The 20262-nt window shown below is 45.1% G+C and overlaps 1 long non-coding RNA gene across 1 annotated transcript in view; it reads left to right on the top strand.

Moving 5' to 3' along the window:
- LOC146813474 (uncharacterized) overlaps window positions 1-20262 on the top strand; it is a 66390-nt gene that overhangs the window by 43828 nt on the left and 2300 nt on the right. The window lies entirely within an intron of this gene.

Raw genomic sequence — 20262 nt, 5'->3', positions numbered from 1 at the left:
CCAAATAATTCCATCAGAGATTTAGCACTGCGGAGCGACAAAGAAATACTCGAGCAGAGTGAAGTTGGACAGGGAGAATGGTCGGACAAAAAAAGACTATAGCTTTAACCTAAAAAAAAGAAGAGGCGCAAAAAAAGGCGCCAAAAGACCCATTACACAAGAAATGCATGCTTGTAATGTTTCATGGTTGTGGTGTAACTTAAAGTGTACTAAGATTCGAAACACAAAGACACCACTTTGGATAAACTGTCAGACTCTGGCTCGACTCTGGAAGGGGATCAAGAAAAGGAGTCAAAGGAGATGTTGACCCTGAAGATGAAGACTCCCACGGCACTGAAAAATGGGTGCTTTAAGTTGAGAGAAAAAATTGTTGGCTCAAAGCCAAAATAGGAGCTCCTATCCAAACTAATAAGGAATTTGATGACTCTCTCTTTTATTTTTTTATTTAGTATCTGATATATATTACTAACAGATGGTTTCTAGGGAAAAAGAGTGTATGTAGACATGGCATGAGGTCGGAACTCTCAAGTGTCTCTATACCCTGTCGCCCTGAAAAACAATCTCTAACCTGCAAATATTTAAAGAACAACCAATGAGGAAGATTAAAAGAGGTTTGCAGGTCTGTAAATGTTTGAAATCTGTTTGCGTCATACAAATGCCCAAGTTGATCCAACCCGCTATTTGCTACTGTCCTACCAACACTGTCATGGAAGATTTCCGGGAGTGACGGGGTTCCCCACAAGGGGAACAAGAGAAAGAGAAAACTTGGGCAGCAGTTCCAGCCAAATATAGACAATATACCTAACTGAATTAAAATGCACTCTTTTAGAGTAGTTTGGGTCATTCCTTCTATACAAGAACATTCTGCTGTTGAAACCTAATGCGAGACAGTAGCAACAGTCTAGACTACCTATAGACAACAGACTGCGCAAGCATCCCTCAAAGGAAGCCCAAAGCTCAAAGTCTGGGAGCTGGAGGACCCCTTGTTCATACTGGAATTTAATGCACCTTATTGCCTGGCGTGAATGTTTATATCCCCAAATGAAGCTACTAATTGCCCCTTCAAATTTTTTAACCCGTAGGGGTATTGTACAGAACAGATATAAAAATGTAGGTAGTACATTCATCTTAATGATGTTACTTCCTCCTAAAATACTAATAGGCAATATATGTCAATCTTAAAACGTTTAATAGTATTTTGTAGCAGAAGCTCATAGTTTAATCGTATAATTTATTCTACCTTTGGGGAAATCTGGACCCCAAGATAAGTAGCTACCGAGCAGGATCCTGCAATAGACGTATTAGATTGGCCTCTAAGAAGGACTTGTGTCTTGCTTATGTTCAGCTTATAGCCTGAAAAAATCTCAAACCTATTGTCCTCAGATTTAATAACATCTAAAGCAGGTACCGGGTCGGTGTAAAAAATGGCAATGTTGTCGGCATAAGCTGCTACTTTTACCTCACTGAAACCTGACTGCACCGGAAGTATATCTATATGTTCGAAGCATATGAGCTGCAGATCGTACACTGTGCATAGATCGCCAACTGGTGTTGGGCTCGGATGCTTGCACCTTGTTGTCTTGGAAGAAGTCTTTTGTTGTCACGAAATAGGTGACTCCTCCCTTGGACGATATCGCGCATGGGCATCGACTCCATCCTCAGATTGTTTTTTTCCACCATCGGGTTCGGATGTAGCTTTTGCGCTCCGGTTCGACACCTTATTTTCCAAAACTTTTCAATGCGCAAACTATCTACGGTATTGTTTTCGATCGAGTGATCTTCGACACGCATCTCAACTACTCGATTCCGGTCGCCGACGCGGGTCGCTCGGCCTATCAATGCCGTTCGGGCCTACAGCTCATGGAAAGGACTCCATTCAAAAAATGCCCCTAGTGTGGAGCGAAATTCCCACACAGTGACCATCACAAGGTCTGTAACCTGTGTCTCTCGCCTGACCACGACTAGAACAATTGCCAGACCTGCGCCTCTTTTCGATCCAAGAAAACCATCCGTGATCGCCGGGCCCAACGACACATCATGGCAGCTCCGGCACCAGTGGACATCTTCGACGAAGGCCCCGATGTCCCAGAGAAAGATTCCGAGGATTTGGAAATTGCGTCCGAAGCAGACGACTCAGATGACCACATCACTCCTGGTCAACGAGTTAGTACAACCGCCTCTACCCCAACCGAAAAAAAGAAGGCCCCGGTCAAGACTTCGCCTGCAGGCCCCAGTTGCGACCGAAAACAAGCTTCAGAAGCCCTGCACCAGGGCCCGGCTCCGAATATAAAGGACTAGCCTTCCAGTAGCCCGGGACCGAGGAAACAGCATATCAGTGTCCCGCCGGCGCCTACGGCACCGAAAACGGGAGAGCAACCTACTCCCAAAAAGAAGTCGGCACCGACCACATCGACACCGAAAGACAAACCATCGGATCCAAAGCCAAAGCCCTCGGAACCGAAAAAGATATCCGTCTCCATAGCCAAGCCAAAGGACTCCAAACCACCTCCTAAGGCCTCGGAGCAGAAAACCAAACCCCGCTCGGACCCGAAAAAGTCAGCGCTGAAAGCGGTTACCGAAGATGAAGAACTTTTTCGACCGGATCCTGTCGATCCCAAGCTGAAGAAACTCCATATAGATCCCAAAACAGGACGTGTGACTGCTGTTCCACACAAGAAGAGGAAGCTGGACACACCAGATACTCCTGCAGTGCCTGTAAAGAAAAAAGACTGTGCCACTTCACCTATAAGACCCTCTCCTCCTGTTCTTCCTAAACCTGTCTCTCCTCTACAACTTCCACCACAGGATGATGATGATGATGATAATGATGATTTAGGGGGTGGGGGAGGCAACAATGACCCTTTCACTGACCCTGATGATGACATGGACACACCACAGGACGATTGGGACGATTTTGATGACTCAATAGATCCTCCCAGACCTCGCTGACCCACAACCATATCCAACAAAACCATCTCCCCCAGATGACAATATTGACTTTGGTCAGCTTGTTAATAGAGCTGCTGTCTACCAAGGTGTTCACATGTATTCAGACCCTGCAGACGAGGATTTCCTTCTAGACACCTTCGAACAGTCACAGAAGACTGTCCAAATACTGCCAATGCTCAAAGGGGTCATTAACTATGCCCCTGACATATTCAAAGACCCATTGAGAGCTAGAATTCTCAATCCCAGGATTGACAAAAAATATAAACCTGCCCCCGATGATCCCATCTGCATCAAAGGGCAGGTACCCTTAGACTCATTAGTGGTAACTAACGCTAGGAAACATGCCAACTCTCAAACCTCCGGTGACGCACCACCTCCGGATAAGGAATCTAAGTTGTTAGATGCCTCTGGCAAGAGAGTTGCTGCCCAAGCAGTCAATCACTGGTGCATAGACAACACCCAAGCATTACTTGCTAGGTATGATAGGGCTCACTATGACCGACTAGAAACCCTATGACAACATTTACCTGATCAGTACAAAACCCAGGCAAATGACTTAATTCAAGAGGGCAAATTAATAAGCAACGCCTCAATCAAGTGTGCCCTTGATGCAGCTGACACAGCCTCTAGGTCCATTAACACTAGTGTGCTACTCAAACGACATGCCTGGCTACGTATTTCAGGCTTTAAACAGGAGGTACAGACAACTATCCTCAAACAGCCGTTCAATCAGGAACAACTTTTTGGACCAGCTGTAGACACCACTCTAGAGAAGATGAAAAAGGACACGGAGACTGCTAAATCCATCGGAGCATTACAGTCTCCATCCACACGTGGTTCCTTTTGTCGCTCCTTTTCTAGAGGAGCATCCAAAAACATTGGAACAGAGACCGCCTCCTCTTCCTACAATAACACCACGCAAACATCCCCCAACAGAGGATATTTTAGAGGCGGATACAGGGGAAATAACAACAAAGGGAGAGGCCGAGGTAACAACACCCGTGCCTCCCCCACTAATAAACTGTGACTTCCTGCCACTCCCTCCAGACCATTCCACTCCGGTCGGCGGAAGACTTTCACCGTTCCTACCTGTCTGGGACTCCATCACAACAGACAAGTGGGTAAGACAAATTATCCAGTATGGTTACTGCCTGGAACTTACAGCAACCCCACCCACCATATCACCCAAACCGCATCCAATGTCCACAGAACACCTTACACTCTTACATCAAGAGGTTCTCTCACTGCTTCAAAAGCACGCAATAGAACCAGTTCCCTTACAGCATCAACAAACAGGGGTTTACTCACTATATTTCCTAATCCCCAAGAAGGACGAGACTCTAAGACCAATACTCGACCTCAGACCCCTCAATCTTTATATACAGTCGGATCATTTTCATATGATCACTCTCCAACAGGTCCTCCCATTGCACATCAGTGGAACCAGGCTCAGGGACAACTTACAGATCTGGTGTTGGTGGACAGCCGCACACATCGCTCTCTGCAGTGGTGGAACACACAAAGCCTGTCCAAAGGGCGGCCGTTCCTCGAACCGGTTCCACAGATAGTGCTAACAGCAGAAACATCTCTCACCAGTTGGGGAGCCCATCTCCTAAAACATACAATTCAAGGCAAATGGACCACTCAACAAAAAGTGCTCCATATCAATCACCTAGAATTACTAGCAATATTTCTAGCAGTAAAATCATTCCAAGTACATCTACAGCACAAGACTGTCCTTGTCCAGACGAACAACATGACAGCCATGTATTACATACAGAAACAAGGAGGCACACATTCTTTGCAGCTGTCCCAGCTCGCGCAAAACATTTGGAGATGGGCCATTCCACAAAACATATACCTGCTTGCAGAACATCTTCCAGGAGTTCACAATCAGATTGCGGATCTGCTAAGTCAGCCGACACAGCAGATACACGAATGGGAACTTCATCCCCAAGTTCTTCAACCATTTTTCCAACTGTGGGGTCAACCAGACGTAGATCTGTTCGCCACACACGCAAATGCAAAATGCCCAACCTTCGCCGCCAGGTTTCCACACCCGTTGTCCAAAGGCAATGCGATATGGATGCACTAGTCAGGCAGATCTACGTAGGCTTTTCCGCCACTCCCGCTGATTTCCCTAGTATTACGCAAGCTCAGGCAACAGTCTCTCAAGATGATCCTAGTGGCTCCCACATGGGCACGCCAACCGTGGTTCACAACACTGCTGGAACTCTCAGTAGTTCCACACCAAAAACTACGCCTCTCCCCAACATTGCTAACGCAGAACCATGGAGAGATCAGGCACCCTGATCCAGGTCAACTGAATCTAGCAATCTGGCTCCTGAAGTCCTAGAGTTTGGTTATCTTAACCTTCCGCCAGACTGTATGAACATCATTAAAGAAGCCAGACGCCCTACTACTAGAGCTTGCTATGCTGCAAAATGGAAAAGATTTGTCATCTACTGCAGTAACAATCATATTGATCCGCTGGATGCTTCCATCCAGGACCTCATTTGCTACTTGCTACACTTGCAAAAATGTAATTTGGCATATTCATCCATAAGATTACATCTAGCAGAACTTGCTGCTTATTTACAAAATAGGCAAAACTTGTCACTATTTAGAGTACCTGCAATTAAAGCTTTTATGGAGGGCCTTAAAAGAATAATTCCTCCCAGATTGCCACCCTCTCCAGTGTGGAATTTAAATATTGTTCTTATCAGGCTCATGGGTCCCCCATTTGAACCTCTACATAAATGTGAACTTCAGTTCCTCACATGGAAAGTAGCTTTTCTTGTCGCAATCACCTCTCTCAGAAGAGTAAGTGAGATCCAGGCTTTAACCATACAAGAACCATTCTTGCAAATACACTGTAACAAAGTGGTACTCAGAACAAATACAAAATTCCTTCCCAAAGTCATCTCTGCTTTTCATCTTAACCAATCAGTTGAGTGACCTGTGTTTTTTCAAAACCCAGACTCTGTAGCAGAGAGAGCTCTTCAAACATTAAACGTCAAAAGAGCACTACTTTATTACATTGACAGGACTAAACCCTTTCGAAAAACAAAACAACTGTTTGTAGCCTTCTCCCCACCTCATAAAAGTAACCCCATCTCCAAAGCTAAAATGCATTCAAATATGCTACCAAAAGGCTAAACGCACATTAACAATTCCCCCTAGAGCGCATTCAACACGCCCACTAGGGGCTTCCATGGCATTCTTAGGGAACATCCCCTTAGATGACATATGTAAAGCAGCAACATGGCCTACACCACACACCTTCACCAAACACTATTGTGTTGACGTGCAGGCTTAGCAACAGGCTTCTGTAGGCCAAGCTGTTCTTAAAACACTTTTTCAAACTACTGCAACGGATACAGGTGACCACCGCTAAGGGAGACACTGCTGTACAGTCTATGCACAGTGTACGATCTGCAGCTCATATGCCTCGAGCGGAAAATGCTACTTACCAGTATGCATCTGTTCTTGGCATGTAGAGCTGCAGATCCGTACACGCCCACCCACCTCCCCGGAACCTGTATCTCTTCCAGTATAATCTTAATTAGATACATTCACATGGACATCTCTTCTATTTCTTACTGACTCCATTATTTCCCATCCTGTTGAAAAATTATCTGAGGATGGAGTTGATGTCCATGTGCACTATTGCCCAAGAGAAGAGTTACCTATCTCTTGACTACAAAAGACTTCTTCCAAGACAACAACAAGGTGCAAGCATCCGAACCCAACACCAGATGGCGATCTATGCACAGTGTATGGATCTGCAGCTCTACATGCCAAGAACAGATGCATACTGGTAAGTAGCATTTTCCTTTTATGAATAATGATTGTATAAATGGCTCTATATATAATGCAAACAGCAATGGCGAAAGGGGGCGTCCCTAACGGGTGACCCGACTTATCCAAAATGGTGCAGACTGTGATTGTAAATAGACCAATTTTGCCCGTGGCTTATTATATAGAGCATGTACCAGCTTACAGTACCGACCATCCAAACCATTCTCTACTAGTATATCCCAAAGACAGTCCCAGGGAACATGGTCAAATGCCTTCTCGGCATCCAGCAGCACCATCCCCATCTCCAGTCCAAGTTTCTTTTCTACATCAAAAGCAACTATGGCGGTGTTAACATGCGCTGTACTGTCTCTACCTACAATAAACTTGTGCTGCTGGTTCGACACAAGTTCTGACATAAGGGGTGCCAATCGAATAGCCACAATTTTAGCAAAGACTTTTGTGTCTGCATTTATAAGAGACATAGGACAATAAGACCCACATTCTTCTGGGGGTTTGTTCTTTTTTTAAAGAAAAAAACAATGTTGGTCATGTCCCACGAGTAGGGCACTTCCCCACTATCACCTACATGTTGTATAACTTTGTTTGAAAAAGGAATGATGCAAAGTTTTATAAAATTCAATTGGTACGCCATCATCACCTTCTGACTTTCCAGAGGGCAAGGCTGATGATGCTTTCTGTATCACACCACACAAAATCTCCTGGTGGAGAGCATTCGTCTGTTCCTTATTGGGAGATCACACTTCTCTGTATACTCAGCATATCTGCCTCCATTGAAAGTATCTGTTTTTCTGTATAAGTTTTGATACAATTGGGCAAATTGTTCGACTATTGCCTGGGGATATGTATAAAATAATCCGTTATCTACCTTATTGGCCTTTTTCTGACTCTTGGCCTTTTTATCAGTAATCTGGTGTGCTAACATTTCACCCACCTGTTCGCCATATTTATATTGAAGAGATTGATATCTATTATACCTGGCCGCATTTCTTTCCTTTAATATCCTGCCAAAGCAGAGCGCTTCTGGATCAAAGAGAGATCGATCTGATTAAGCGTTTGCTCACAGCCCCCTTGTCTAATCTCTTGATTTAATTTAAGGATTTATAAAGCGCGCGTTTGCCCATGGGTGTCTTGGCGCTGGGTAGATACAGAGAATACCAGGGATTTGTCACGGCTTGGGTCTAATTGGAGGAGAACAACCAGGTTTTTACCTCTTTCCTGAATGACAGCATGGAAGGGCTGTTTTTGATTGTGATTGGGAGAAGGTTCCAGGCCCTTGCTGCGTGTAACAGAAAGCTTCTCCCCCCAACCTGACCTGTTTGTATCTTGGGATCTAAATCAGTTTTGCTTGGCTGGACCGGAGATTCCTGGATGGCTCATACAATAGTAAATGAGTTTTTAAAAACTGAGAGCCACTCCCATGCAGGGCCTTATAGGCCAAACATACAGACTTACATTTTATTCTTTTTTCCATTGGGAGCCAGTGTAGGTATCTTAGTCTGTGTGCAATCGGCTCAAACCTGGGGATTTCCAGTATCAATCTTGCTGCTGCATTTTGAAAGCGTTGTAGTTTTGCTAGGTGCTGAGCCTGTATCCCAGCATATAGAGCGTTCCCATAGTCGAGCCTTGATAAGGCCTGGGCTGTTACCACCATTTTGCTGGAATCCAGGGGGATAAATGGCAGGAGCTTCCTTATTATTTTCAGGATGTACCAAATGGTTGATGCCAGTTTGTTGGACTGGGCGTCAAATGTCAGTTTGCTGTCCAGTATTACACCCAGATTTTTCACTTTGTTTACCGGAGATGGGCAGTGGCCTAAACTGTCTGGCCACCACTCCGGTGACCAAATTTTCATGTCTGTCCCTAGCAGCATGACTTCGCTTTTATCTCCATTTAACTTTAGGCAATTACTCTGCATCCATTGATTAACTCGCATCATGCAGTTTTGAAATTTTTCTGCCGTCTCTTTGACATTATTTTCGATCGATACCACTATTTGGGTGTCGTCAGCGTAAGAGGCTGGTAAGAACCCACAATTCCTAATGATTACAGCCAAAGGCGCTACATACAAATTGAAAAGAGTAGGGCTTAAAGAGGACCCCTGGGGTACCCCACACGGAGAGTTACAAGGTTTTGATTTTGCTTCTCCTAGCTTCACTGTGAAAGTTCTGTTAGACAGATAGGATGCTAGCAGTGATCGAGCCGACATATGAACTCCGGCTTCAGCTAGTTGGATCAGGAGTGTATCATGGTTTACCGTGTCGAAGGCCGCCGAGAGATCCAAAAGGATCAAGGTGGCCTTTCCTCCGGCATCCAGAACACTCCTGAGTTCCTCTACTGCCGTGAGTAGCGCTGTTTCCGTTCCATGTCCCTCTCGGAAACCAAATTGCGAGTGGTCTAAGGCATTTGTATCCGAGAGGAAAAGGGACAGTTGCTTATTCAATAATTTCTCGAGAACCTTTGTGGCTAAAGGAATTCTCGCAATAGGTCTGTAGTTCCCGGGTTCCTGTGGGTCCAGATTTGGTTTCTTTAGAAGTGGCAACACAGAGGTGATTTTCCATGTATCTGGGAAGTGGCCTGATTTTACTATTTGTAAGAATAACCTTCCTAGTTGTTCGCTCACCAGCTCAGGAAATAGATGCATTACCTTCGGTGGGCAAGGGTCCGTTAGGCCACGGGACTTAGTAGTCTTAACTGTTTGAAGAATCTGTTCCACTGAAGGTGGCGCAAAGTGGAAACAGGGATTCTGCTTTAGTGGGCGAGGTTCCTCTTTGAGTTCTGTGTATGACCGTATAGGAGAGTCCTTGTCGGTCAGTTTGAAGGACTCATAGACTTAAGTCACTTTATCTATAAAAAATTGGCCCAGAGTATTACAAAATTCAGAGCTAATTACTGCCTGTTTGTCGCTGCCAATTTTTGTCAGTTTTTTTACAGTAGTAAAGAGTTCTTTACTAGAATATTTTGCCTAGTTTATTTTTCGGATAAAATATTTGCTTTTTCTTCTATTATTAATTTTTTGTAAGTGAGAGGTTTTATATTTGTCTTTCGACCGTAGATCATAGTTGGTCCTCCATCTCCTCTCGACCTTTCTGCAATATTGCTTTTGTGCTTTTAGTGAATCAGAGAACCATGGTTGGGAAGGGGTTTTCCTCCTAGAAGTAGCTTTTTTTTTTTTAGGGCCTACTTCCTTAACAGCTGACGTTATCCAGCTCGAAATTTGATTTGTAGCAATGTTAATGTCTGGTTCCATCTCAGGAATTGTAAGTGTGAGCTGCTCCTTTAGTTTAGTGGGATCTATCCTAGCCCAATCGAGATATGAGGCGCTCTTATGTGGAGGGGCGGGTGTAATTGGAGCTTTTTTCGCATTTATGGTGAATGTTATTACCTTGTGGTCTGACCAGGGAACCGGTAGGATTTCTAAAAGCTCGATGTCCGTATTGGAGGTGAAAATCCCATTGAGAGTATGCCCAGCTTTTTGGGTGTTCTGATTAACAATCTGTTCCATGGCTAGGTTGGCCAATGCATCTTTCAGTGTAGCTGTGTCTGAACTCTTCTCAAGATGCAAGTTGAAATCGCCCAGAACGGTAAAATCAGAGCCTTTCACACTGGATTCCAGAAATGGGCTAAGCAGTTGTGTCAATGGTGTTTTCGCCCTAGGTGGTCTATAGATCAATAGGCCCTTAAATGTGTAGTTATTTGTAATGTTAATCTGAAAGAATAGGGTTTCGCAATCTGGGTTGCTGCCCTGGTCCGAGCCCTTAGTCCTTAGTTTGTTTCTAAAGATAATGGCCAGGCCTCCACCCCGTTTCCCTTTTCTGTCCGACCTGATGATTGAATATCCCTCTGGGATTGCTAGTGTTAAATCTATATCCGAGGCGTCATCAGCCCAGGTCTCAGTGATGAAGATGAGGTCTAGTTTTTGAGTTTCTATCAAATAGGCCATTTCTATGTTGTGCTTCACTAAGGACCGTGAATTGATTAACCCAGCCTTAATGATTTTGAAATTTGACCTGATAGGGTGATTCTGGAGTGAAATCGATCTTCTGCTATGTGAGAATTCAAAGGAGAGTTGACAGCTTGGGCATTGTTTGACTTCTTTCATCATCATCGGTGTATGGCAGCAGAATTTGGACCCGAGTGTGAGCAACTCATGGCTAGTGTAACTTATCCTCTCTGGGCCTGACTCCGTTTGAGTGGGGGTCGTGGCCCTGGGCCCGGTCGAGGCGCAGACGGGCTTGCCTTTGGCGCGCCGGCGGCGCACCCGGCCTGGCATTGGGCTAAAATAAGTATGGGACGTTGAGCGGCACTTGCCATGACGGACCGGGGTGCCTGGGGCCGAACTAACACCAGTATGCGGGTACAAGATTGTGCAAAATACGCAGTGAGGTAAGAGTAGTATATATTTTGTTTAAAAATTCAATAAAATATCGCAGCAATCACCGTAGTGCAACAGCAGTTCTGACTTGGCCGAGCCGCGTAGTCTCTGTCATCTGACTCGCGTTCCTCTGACCAGGACTTTATGGTGTGGAACGCTGAGCGACTAGACCGCTCAGCGCCGGAAATGCCCCCAACCCGGAAGTGTGTCCGCTCTAGCCCCCTCTGCACCCTTCGTTCAACCGGCACTTGCCGTGACGGACAGGGGTGCCTGGGGCCGAACTAACACCAGGATGCAGGTACAAGATTGTGCAAAATACGCAGTGAGGTAAGAGTAGTATATATTTTGTTTAAAAATTCAATAAAATATCGCTGCAATCACCGTAGTGCAACAGCAGTTCTGACTTAGCCGAGCCGCGTAGTCTCTGTCATCAGACTCGCGTTCGCTCTGACCAGGACTTTATGGTGTGGGACGCTGAGGGACTAGACCGCTCAGCGCCGGAAATGCCCCCAGCCCGGAAGTGCGTCCGCTCTAGCCCCCTCTGCACCCTCCGTTCAACCGGCACTTGCCGTGACGGACCGGAGTGCCTGGGGCCGAACTAACACCAGGATGCGGGTACAAGATTGTGCAAAATACGCAGTGAGGTAAGAGTAGCAGGAGGAAGCTCAATAACCCTGGGCGTAGTTCACGTAGTAGCGCTACGCGTAGCACACTTCGCACTACGCGAGATACGCGTAGCTCTACGCGGACTGCGTAGTGCGCTGTTTGTGATGACTGCACAGTGCCAGATGATTGTCCGCACTGTGCAATCATTGAAAACGGCATCTTGCACAGTGTGGGCTGTCGTTTTCAGCCGCTCAAGTAGATTTTTACTCGAGCAGCAGCTTTCTCAACGCGGACTGGTAGTTTCTCATAACGAGCGGTCGCGAGCATACGCGACTACTCGCAATGAGAAACCTGACCTCCCCGCGTTGAGAATCTCGCCGGAAGGTTTATTTTCCACGCTCGCGATCGGCAACTTGATGTTGCTGATCGCGAAAGGAAAGGATCAATCAACTGGCGGATCTTCCAGCACCTATCCATTGTATTTTTGCAAAAATCTGACTTTACAAAGATAGTGAAAGACTCCACCGCAATAGGAGCTGCGGGGCGGACTCTAGAGAAGATAGCCCGTCGCAGCAAAAAGCATGGGGTGAGGATGTTGTCGCTTTGTCTTAGCTTCATGATTTAAGAAGATTAAAAATCTGTGGGCCCGTTGGATCTGGGAATCCCTATCCCAGTCCACTAGGTCAGGAAATGCCTTCTGGAAAAGCTAAGCCATGAATACTCGAGGATCAGATCCTTCTTTTCTTTCAGGTATCCCAAAAAGTCTTAAATTATTCCTGCGTTGACATTTCTCTAAGTCTTTGACTTTCTCCTTAAGGAAGGCAAGCTGACCCTCATGCGCCTTGATCACTTTGACCGTTGATGCAGTAGACTCTTCTGTTTTGGCCACCCGCTGCTGTAGCTCTGCAACATCACCAGTCATTGTTGACGCTTTACCAGTCACCTTGGTCAAAGATTGCTGTATCAGAAGATTGTCTGCTCTAGCTTGCACATAGTACTCCTGAACCTCCTCCCTTTGATTGTGAAGAGACTGGAGAATTGTAGTCAGTGAGGGTTCATTGGATCCGAATGAATGCAGTACTTTGGAAGATGAGAGTATTAGTTGCAGCACTCCCAGAGCATGAGAGACCAGGAGGTTGCAGACTTGGTGATGATTCCGGACTAGATCTTAAGCTGTCAGGCATTTCCAGTGTCTCTAAATTGCTGGTGCGTTTAACAGCCAAAGATATAGGAGAAGCTTCATCATGGATAGGTGGACTAGATCCGCTCATATGGCTGGAGTTTGATAGTCTAGATATGATTGCTTTTGCTTCTCCCTTGGTAGTGACACATTCCCACAGTGGATTCCCACTGACGACCCCCTCCCCCCCTTTAGTTTGAATATGCGGAGTCCGTCCTTACCATTGAGTCTCCAAATGATCAGTAAGCTTCTGCAAGTCTTTAGAGACTTTAGTTTTATTTACTTTCTTCACCTTCCCCCGTGTGGGTGGGGGGGGTCAGACTGCTCCATTTCTAGGTTTTTTAAGGTTTCTGACAGAGTTTCATTTATATTAGTTATCTTGGGTAATATTGTAGATTCACGTGGGCAGTTATTAATCAGTTCAAGATCTTGCTCAGCAGGCAGTTTACTTAGATACACAGTAATACGGTCTCCATTTGCATTCTTTCCCGCTAATTTAGGCTCGAGAGATTCATGCTGGGGAAGAACGTCTTCACCAGTCATTTCCATATGGTTATCGTTTGTACGTTACTCTTGACAGGTCTCCACCTCCGTGATCACTTGGGGCCCTCCCGCCATCAGATTTTCACAGTTTGAATTCTTTTGAGCTGTAACCAACAGGGGCATTACATCTGAGCTTGCGGCAATATTAGCTACATTGTTATTGTTATTTTTAATACTTTCACTCATACCGCATTCCACAGCTTGTAAGCTCTGAGCAATGTTAACATGTAGGAAAGCGGCTTCGACTGTACCTGTATCCTGAGGTTTATCTTTCAAGTCTGCCTGCGCCGAGCCACCCTCGTTAATGACGACCTCCTCATTCTCCAGATGAACTGCATTCAGTAAAGTATTGGCCACTATAGTCTCAGCTATGTAGCCCGTTGCCTCATCCGTCATACCCTGCACTGCACAAACACTTCCCTAAACCCTAATGCACTACCACCTGCACATCCCTCCCCCGACCCCTAGTCCTGTCCTTACTCCCCAACACTACTCTAAACTCAAATACACTACTCCACAGTACTCAAACACAACCCAAAAGACTACCCCCTGCATGACCCAAAAAACTGCACTTACCTCTCTCTCCTCTGTAGTTTCCTTCCTTCTCCTGCTTCCAGCGACGTCCGCGCAGCACATTGTTGTTTTGAAACAGAAGCGCCTTCACAACACAACGATGTGGATAGCGGATACCATTACGACGCATGCGTTGTAACAACGCTTGCGATGTAACAACTTGCGTACTAATGGTACACTTTGTAACATCGCAAGCAGCCGCGAAGAAAGGGTTGATTACCGTTTTTCTTAAGGTTTATATGTATTAAAAAGAACATGTTCTTATTGTCAAAGGATTTTTTTTCAAAATAGTTTTTCTTGTACGAATCAACTTAGTAAATGCACCTTTTATTATGTTTACTTCAAAGTGTTGACCAGATGAGATAATTAATCTAGCAAGCATTTCCTACTAGTCCACCTCAATTCAGTGCGGAGCTTCATGGGCGCCTTTTCCCTCGAGTCGAGAGACTGTAGGCTGGACAGTTTTCAACCCTTTACCTTGGAGCAAATTCAGCAAGTGTCTGTAAGAGCCAAATCTGGATCTCCAACGGACCTGTGTCTGCCCAGGCTTATAGCTCTATTGGCCAGTCAGCTCGCTCCTGCTGTAAGCCTGCTATTCAACACTTCTATAGAACAGGGCACTATTCCTCCAGCATGGAAATCAGCACAGATCATCCCTATCCAAAAAAAGAACATCTTGGACCCATTAACCCTTTTGAATTACAGACAAATTTCCCTACTCCCTCTCTTAGGTAAGCTGCTCGTAGGCTTAGTCAACAAACAGCTAAGTACCTTGAAGCTAATCTGGTCTTGGACCCCTCACAATCCGGTTTTAGAGCCGAGCATAGCACCGCATCGTCCCTGGTTGCTTTAACTGATACAACTGGGTGTTCACTGGATTCAGACGTCTCTGCCGTCCTCGTGCTGTTACACCTTCCTGCCGCATTTGACACAGTGTCTCATGCCAAGCTACTTGTACGACTACAATGATTGGGATCACGGGGTTGGCTCTAGCCTGGTTCCAGGACATTTTGAAAGACAGAAGGCAAAGCATCTCCACGGGAACATGTAAATCCAAACCTAGGCTAGTTGATAAAGGGGTACTGTAGGGCTCCTGTTTGAGCCCTACGTGTTCTAAACTTTACATGGCACCCCTGGCCAAAGGTATTAGAGCCTACGGGTTTGTGACCATGTCTTACGCGGGCAGCACGCAGTTGGTCATTTCTCTCCAGGGAGACAGTGATACAGCGAAGGCCAGTTATATGGCTGGTATGAAGGTGATTGCTGGTTGGAAAGTTAAATAACTTCCTACAGCTGAACCCAGATAAAACTGAGATCATTCTGTTTGGGGAAAGCCCAAGACTTGTGGTCTTCAGACTGGTAGTCTCCAGAGTTAGGCAAGGCCCCTTCTCCCAGTAAGGGAGCAAAACACCTCTGAGTTAAGGTTGACCAGAAACTCAACATGGGGAAGCAAGTTATGGCCACTAAAGGCATCTGCTTTTCCACTTTGCACTTACTAAAGAAAGCCTTGCTGTTTCTCCCACTGACGGCCAGAAAGACCTTGGTATAGGCGCTGGTGGTAAGTCAGTTGGATTACGTAAATGCACTATTGGCTTCTGTCTACAAGTCTTTAATAGCCAAAATACAGGTTATACTTAACACGGCTGCACAACTGATCTGCAGTCAGCCCCCTCAGAATTCCCTCTGCTCCTCTTCTACAATCCTTGCATTGGCTGTCAGTAAAAAAAAGAGCGACATTTAAAAATGTGCTGCTTAACCTATAAAGCACTCCAGGGAAAAGGATCCCAATATGAAATGAAATGAAATTTTGTACTTGTATAGCGCACTGCTGCCCCAGCGACGGGGCGTCCTGGCGCTTGTACTCATCCCGCTGTGGAACCCTTCCTGGCTTTCCCTGTGAAATGTTCACTCCTTGTCACCCCTAAGGTGAAGCCAGGCATCCCCAGCGCTGTTGTGGCTGTTGTGGAGATTAAGCAAGCTATTGCCCAGAGTTGCAGAGTGGGACCCATGATTAGAGTAGGCACAGAGGCGAGAATTGTCAGGTCCGAGGAAATTGAGCCCAAGACCCGCCGAGGCGGGAATTGAACCCTGGTCCCGGGCCAGATCTCTGCATCAGGGTCTGCCGCTCTAACCATTGAGCCACACTTCTTCAATATCTCTCTCAGAAACTCCAGAGCTATCTTTTCACTGGGAATCGCGTAAAACAGTACTGTTCTAGATCACATACACATGCTTGGATATGACCGAGTGCCGAGATACCCCTGCTGGGGTGATTTGTATGCAATATCAAATTGTATTAATAATGGTTAAAAGGATAGATGGAAACCACGCAGGGCTACCGATATCGGTATAAACCAGTTTCTATTTACCTCTCCTTATGACATCAAGCATGCTATACCAAAGAAGATAGGTTTTTAAGGAAGCAGCCTCTTTCAAGGCCATCTTACCCAAAGTGGACAAGAAATGCCAGCACTCCAGAAAAGACGCTACATAGATAAAGATGAATGCCTCGCAGACCCTTTGAAAGTCTTCACAGCCAGAAAGAGGGCGAATATCCCAACTTCTACTGGCCCACCACTGGACAGGGAAAGAAATGTAATCGGAATGGCGGAGAAAGATGAAGAGATCAGTCGCCACACAATGGCACCCTAACTCAAACACCGTTAAACAGGTATTAACATCAACAGTGAAAAAGGATAGAATATCCGAAGCAGCACCTTGGATCAATACAAGAAAAGGGCAAAAGGAAAAGGCAGCTGCCAATGCCTGCTTTAAATCTGCACTAGAGGCACCAGATACGATCAGCTGGCACTGGTACCTTCCTTAGGAGGCATGCCTGGGTAAGAGTGTCCAGCTTAAAGAAGAGCTGCTGGTATTCAACATGACTTTTGTGGGATAAACCTTCTTTGGGGCAGCGGTAGATGACTGTCACCAGATGAAAAAGGATAATGAAACAGCAACGGCCATGGGTGTCCTTCAAAATAGGAGCTAAACCTATCAAGAAAACAATCAGTGGGGGAGGGCTTGGTTTCAATCCAATAGACCAGATTTACACCACAATCAACGGCACAAACATGCAGGGACAGTCCTTTCAGGGCAGGACCATGGGAAAAGGCCCAAAAGGGTCGGACCGTGTCCCCAAATGACTTTTAAATTAAGGACCCCTGACTTGTAACACCTGTAGGAACAGAAAAAGTGGTTACCTCCAGCAAATGAGCCCTCAATATCTTAAAATATGGATATGTGTAGAGCTACAGTACAAACCACAAACATCAAACCAATGAAAAAACTTACAAACAATAACTCTTATTGCAAAAGATAAAAGACCTACCAAAGGGAGTGATAAAGGAGGCCTCAAGGAAGGAACACAATTGGGGGCTATACGCTGTATACTTCCTAATCCCTAAACAGGATTTGACACTGAAAACCATCTTCGATCTTGGGTTCTTGCACAATTTCATCAAAACACAAATGCAAGAAGACCGCAGCATGAGAAGTGATCCCAGTCAAGAAAGGCAGCTGCATTGTGACCAAAGGCTTCCATGACACCAGAGCCCACATCCTGTTTAACTTCAGAAACAAGAAGTACCTCGGGTTTGTGATACCATTTTGTATTGCCAATTTAAAGTGCTCCTATTTGGGATAAAATTAACACCGTGGGTATTTACAAAATGTCTTGTAAAGGTGGCAGCGCACTTAAGAACGCAAGGGATAATTGTGTACCCCGACCTGGATGATTAGCTGGTAAAGGCAGATTAGCTAACACAGTGGCAAACAAGCATACAAGCGGTGGTACAGTGCTACACAAACTAGGGGTTCTCTCTTACTGTAAATAAATCGTCATCCCTTTCAGAGTGAGAGACTGTATTCTTGGGAGCAATACTAAATTTGGTGAGTGCCAAAGCATTCCCTATATAAAGGAGAAGTTGGGCATTGACATAGTATGCTCACCTTTTCCAGAAGAGGCAGTCTTTGACTGCGAAATATTAATAAAATTCATAGGCAGTCATAGCCTTGTGCATACTACTAATCCCTTTTGCCAGACTTCTTATGAGACAAATCCAGGAATGACTACAGAACCAGTGGTCAAAACAAATATATTGGCAACACAAAGAAGCGTAACCCCAATAGCTATGTAAAACGTAGAAGCAGACAAGCTAGGCAGAGCAGTACACACTTTGCAGGTTTGGGAGCTCGAACAAGAAATGGTTCTACAAGTATTCCAAGAGTGATGCACACCACAACTTGCCTGCAACACAGGCAAACACAAAAATTCAAAACCTTCCATGCAAGTACCCACCACACGTACATTTACCAATGGAATACCGTATCAATGGACTGGTGAGGAAAGTTAGTATATGCTTTTTCTACAATTCCACTGGCTCCAATATTGATAAGCATAAGCAGTATACTCTATTCCCTTAGCGCTTTCTTCGCCTATATATGGGACATGATTTGCCCTTTCATCCAACTCCTATCCGATCTAACAATAGTTTCTGGGGATATCATGTAGTTCTGGACGTCCAATTCAGTAATTACCTATTTAATATTTCCTAACCAAGGGATTCTGACACCCACCTCCAAATTCTTACCATACCTCATAATCGCCCTGTAAAGTCCTGTCTCTCTATTTACCCCAATCAAAATCGTAGCACTGGTAGGTCTGAAATGTACCCTAAGCCTAACACTTCATGTAAGGTTTAAGAGATCGCACATTGAGGTAGGGATAACAGTTGTCTCAAACACATTTTCTCTACAACTTGTAAGACCGATTGGTGCCTAGATCCCCAAATGTTACTACCCTAGCTGACAACTTAGATACCTTTGCTTGATAGATTTGAATAAATGCCTTTTGGCTTGTTCCCCAGTCTTGTGGCATAATTAAAAATAAATGATATGGTCTTGGCCATCAGATATATTTTAATGGCAAAGAGCATAGTCTTAAAATAAACAATCAAGCCTAAATATGTATAAGCCTCGACTGGATGGAAGCTACAGAGGTTGAGCCTTTTGTAAAGAATGTCCTTTGGACCCCCAAGTAAAGGCACTCTATTTCAGCCCGGATATGGTTCCCATCACCATAGCTGGTCACAATGAAGCAAAGTTTTCAGTATCGGAAATAATGGAACCTCACAGAACCTTATTGGGTCCATTCATTCAATAGAATATTTACCAAAGAATCCTTCACCGTTCAGCAAGTTGGTGATTCTGCCCCCTACCTTTTCCCTAAAATGTCATCATCCTGAATCGTAGAGATAAGTGATGATGGCTTGGAGTTCCACCAGGCTAGGCTAGAGCCAACACACCTTTTCCATTGGCCTATCAGTGTAGGCAAATTATCAACCTTAAAACACCTCAAACAAGGTGGGGGTATTAACTCACACATGAAGTGATGGCGCTCAGCACAAAACGTAATTTAAATCGACACAAGTAATTCTTGCGGTGCCATAGGTGAGGGAAGAAGACCTCTAAACCCTCAAAGTTGATACCTGAGAGTCTGAAATGAAAATGTTGGTTCAGAACGCGTTCCCGGCAGTGTAATATCTTCACAGCGTACTCGCTCAAGACGTCTCGTGGCTCACATCGGCCTGCCTTGACAAATTGTAGTTTTGATACTGATACCATAACTGTAAGACTCGTGGCATAATTTACTAAAAATTGGATTGTTGGATTACTCTTGACCTACCGGGTCGGAATTATAACCGGTATTTAGGTTAAGAATACCATAAACTTCACGTGACAGCCCTGATGAAGTTGAGGGTTTATGCCCTAACAACGAAACACGTGTTGGCTGGACTTTGTGTTGTTGTTTTGAATAAAGACAAAGGAAACTCATCAAGAGAAATTACTTGCCTCCATCTTTTCCACTACTTTTGGCGAACTTTCGCATCACTCGAATGCGTGTGCACAGGAACTGACATTAACCTTAAAACACCATCATTCTCCATTTTGTCACTCAGACTTTGATCACCTGCCTCAAATGGGGCAGTGGTGTAATGTCCTTTCGCAGTTGGCCCCAATGGGGGCTCCTTAGTCGCATTTGTACTGGATTATTCTGTCCGCCAAACTCTAAATCTGGCCCTCTGTGTTTTTTATCATGAATATTTTATTGGGCAGAAACCTGAAGAAGGACCTTGGGCACTAGATGGTCAGTTCCATTGCATCATGTCAGGAGATGGCCGTAGGGCATTAGAAGATCTGTGTTTTCTAAATGTTA

Source organism: Triturus cristatus, chromosome 7 (genome assembly GCF_964204655.1).
Source record: "Triturus cristatus chromosome 7, aTriCri1.1, whole genome shotgun sequence".
Classification (NCBI taxonomy): Eukaryota; Metazoa; Chordata; class Amphibia; order Caudata; family Salamandridae; genus Triturus; species Triturus cristatus.
The sequence above is the reverse complement of the archived record's forward strand: the minus strand, read 5'-3'. Positions and strand labels throughout refer to the sequence as shown.